General features: G+C 42.2%; 1 non-coding gene across 1 annotated transcript; it reads left to right on the top strand.

Moving 5' to 3' along the window:
- The first annotated feature begins 2,557 nt into the window (after positions 1–2,557).
- LOC141694921 (small nucleolar RNA R71) lies at positions 2,558–2,664 on the top strand. Its single transcript, XR_012564200.1, has one exon. It is a non-coding gene; the product is annotated as a small nucleolar RNA R71 (small nucleolar RNA).
- Positions 2,665–3,746: the final 1,082 nt, after the last annotated feature.

The raw sequence follows: 3,746 nt of genomic DNA, 5'->3' as shown, positions 1-3,746 counted from the left end.
ATTTCCAATCATGTCAGAGAATATAGCCATCATACATCTCTGAAAGGTGGCCGGGGTGCCACATAACCCAAACGAAACTCTACGAAAAGCAAATGTGCCAAATGGACAAGTGAAGGTAGTCTTTTCCTGATCCTCTGGTGCAATACAAATCTGATTATACCCGGAATAACCATCCAGAAGACAAAAATACTCATGTCCCGCCAATCTGTCAAGCATTTGATCAATAAATGGAAGAGGAAAGTGATCCTTTCTTGTGGCTTTGTTCAATTTCCTATAATCCATGCATACTCTCCATCCTGTAACTATTCGAGTAGGGATGAGCTCATTCTTTTCATTTGCGACCACAGTGATACCTCCTTTCTTAGGAACATATTGTACAGGGCTCACCCACGAGCTGTCAGAAATAGGATAAATGATGCCTGCATCTAGCCATTTCAGAATTTCTTTCTTCACCACCTCCTTCATGATGGGATTCAGTCTTCGTTGCTGTTCCACAGTTGGCTTACTTCCTTCCTCTAGCAGAATTTTATGCATACAATATGAAGGACTTATCCCCTTGATGTCTGCTATGGTCCATCCTATAGCCGATTTGAATTCTCTCAAAATCCTTAAGAGCTTGTCTTCCTCACTACCTGAAAGGTCAGCTGAAATAATAACAGGTAACATAGATGAATCACCTAAAAAAGCATACCTCAAGTGTTCAGGTAATGGTTTGAGCTCTAAGGTAGGCGCTTCCTCTATTGATGGTTTGAGCTTCCCTTCAGCGTTCTTGAGGTCAGAAGTACCAAGAGATTCAAATGGTATATCCAGCTTTCGCTTCCAGGGAGAAGCGTTCAGATATTGTAATTGCTCGTTGCTATCTTCATCATCACTGTCAAATTCCCCCACTAAGGCCTTTTCCAATGCATCAGACATTAGCATGTGCTCGAGTTCCGAAGTAACTGCGGAATCAATCACATCCACTTTTAAGCACTCCTCATCTTCTGTAGGGAATTTCATTGCCTTGAATACGTTGAAGGTCACATCCTGGTCTTGAACCCGCATAGTAAGTTCCCCTTTTTGCACATCTATCAAGGTACGGCCAGTAGCCAAGAAAGGCCTCCCCAAGATTATGGGAATCATCTTATCTTCCTCAAAATCCAGAATAACAAAATCTGCAGGAAAGAAGAGCTTATCCACCTTGACGAGCACATCCTCAACTATGCCCCTTGGGTAAGTAATGGAACGGTCAGCCAATTGTAGTGACATGTATGTGGGTTTTGGATCAGGCAGATCCAGCTTTTTAAAGATCGACAAGGGCATCAGATTAATGCTTGCTCCCAAATCACAAAGGCACTTGTCAAAAGTTAGATTGCCAATGGTGCAAGGAATGGTGAAGCTTCCTGGATCTTTCAGTTTTGGTGGTAACTTTTGCTGCAGAATAGCGCTGCATTCTTCCGTGAGAGCAACGGTTTCAAGGTCATCCAGTTTCACCTTCCTTGAAAGAATAGTCTTCATAAACTTCGCATAACTAGGCATTTGTTCCAGAGCCTCAGCGAAAGGTATATTGATGTGAAGTTTCTTGAACACCTCCAGAAACTTCCCGAACTGTCTATCCAGCTTTTGTTGCTGCAATCTCTTAGGAAAGGGTGGTGGAGGATAGAACTGTTTCTCCCCTACATTAGCCTCAGGCAGAGTGTGTTCAACAGTAGTCTTCTTTGGTTCCGCCACTTTCTCCTTTTGCTTAGATTCTTCATCTCTAACTTCAGCTTCGACTTCTTTTGCCTTTTCAGCATCAGCTACTTTTCCAGACCTTAAGGTAATAGCCTTGACTTGCTCTTTAGCTTCCTTCCTGCCTGGTACTTCCGTGTCACTGGGAAGAGTGCCAGGTTGACGATTGAGCACTGCATTGGCTAATTGACCGATTTGATTTTCCAAGGTCTTGATAGAAACCGCCTGACTCTTGCACAACAGCTTAAGTTCCTCAAAATCAGCACTAGTAGGTGCAGCTGCACTTCCCTGTTGAGGATATGATTGTCTTGTAGCATACTATTGTGGTTGCTGGAATCCAGGTGGGTTAAACTGTTTACTCACTCCTTGCTGATATGGTGGCTGAATAGCATTCTGATTATTTCCCCAGCTGAAATTTGGATGATTTCTGTTGTTAGGATGATAGGTCGCTGGCACAGGATGCTGTTGTCGCTGATAATTATTCACATACTGAACAGATTCATTGACAAGAGAACACCGATCCGTAGCATGAGAACCTGCACAAAGCTCACAAACCATAGCTATTTGATTAACTCCATACGTAGCCAAAGAATCAACCTTCATTGATAGTGCTTGGAGCTGGGCTGCAATAGCGGTGGCTGCATCAACTTCCAGAATACCTGCTACCTTGCCTGATGTCATCCTCTGAGTTGGGTTCTGATGCTCATTTGCAGCCATCGTCTCGATAAGATTGTACGCCTCAGTATAGCTTTTAGCCCATAAGGCGCCTCCAGCTGCTGCATCGAGCATGGGCCGAGATTGGGCCCCCAAACCATTATAAAAACCAGTGATTACCATCCAATCCGGCATTCCATGATGTGGACATTTTCTCAACATTTCCTTGTAGCGTTCCCAAGCCTCGCACATAGATTCTGTAGGTTGCTGCGCAAACTGAGTAAGAGCACTCCTCATAGTAGCAGTCTTTGCCATTGGATAAAACTTCACCAGAAACTTTTGCGCAAGATCTTGCCACGTAGTGATGGACCCAGCTGGTTCAGAATGTAACCAGTCTTTAGCCTTATCCCTCAGTGAGAATGGGAAGAGCCTCAACTTGATAGCCTCATCAGTCATGCCATTATACTTAAAAGTGTTGCAGATCTCGACAAAATTCCTTATGTGCATGTTGGGGTCTTCAGTTGCCGCTCCTCCAAAAGAAACAGAATTCTGCACCATCTGAATAGTGCCCGGCTTGATTTCAAAGGTGCTAGCTTGAATAGCCGGATGAAGGATGCTTGACTGAATGTCATCAATTTTAGGCCGAGAAAAATCCATAAGAGCTGGATCAGCTTGAACAATACGATCTCCCATGTTTACTGGTTCTTTCTGCTCAGTTCCTGAATCCGAATCCTCAAAATCTAACTTCTCCGGTGTATCAAGAACTTCGTCTTTCTCCTCAGCTGTATCTAAGGTCCTCTTGCGAGCACGAGAACGAGTTTGCATAAATGTTTGCTAAAGTACCTGAAACATAACCGAAAAGAGTAATTAACTACTACGTCCTAATCACTGAGTCCTAATGACCAATGATGGTAAGTACATAAACTAAACAAATACGCCGAGTCCCCGGCAGCGGCGCCAAAAACTTGTTAGGGCGAAATCACGCACTAATATTCACACAAGTATACGCGTTCACAAGTAATATAGAATACTTTCTAGTTCGTTCCCTCAGAGACTCAGACTAATTTATTGTCTAATTTAACTCACTCACCAATGTATGACTACTTCTCAATGTTAAGATAATAACACTTAAAATTGTTGATTAAATATTAACTATAATTAACTACTTAATTAACCACTTAACTAACACTTCAATTTATCAATAATAAAACACTCATGAGATCACAACTTCATTATTACTTCCTTCTATAGCCATAGTTATTACCTTTAGCATGTGACAGTGATGATATTAATCGAATAACACAAAACTAATAAAAGCCAACTTTCATTGTACTAATACCATTCTACCAAACATCCACAATTAAGATAGAAGTTGAATAGTC

The sequence above is a fragment of the Apium graveolens genome, chromosome 10 (assembly GCF_009905375.1).
Source record: "Apium graveolens cultivar Ventura chromosome 10, ASM990537v1, whole genome shotgun sequence".
In the NCBI taxonomy this organism is placed as follows: domain Eukaryota; kingdom Viridiplantae; phylum Streptophyta; class Magnoliopsida; order Apiales; family Apiaceae; genus Apium; species Apium graveolens.
This window is presented reverse-complemented; position numbering and strand designations above follow the sequence as displayed.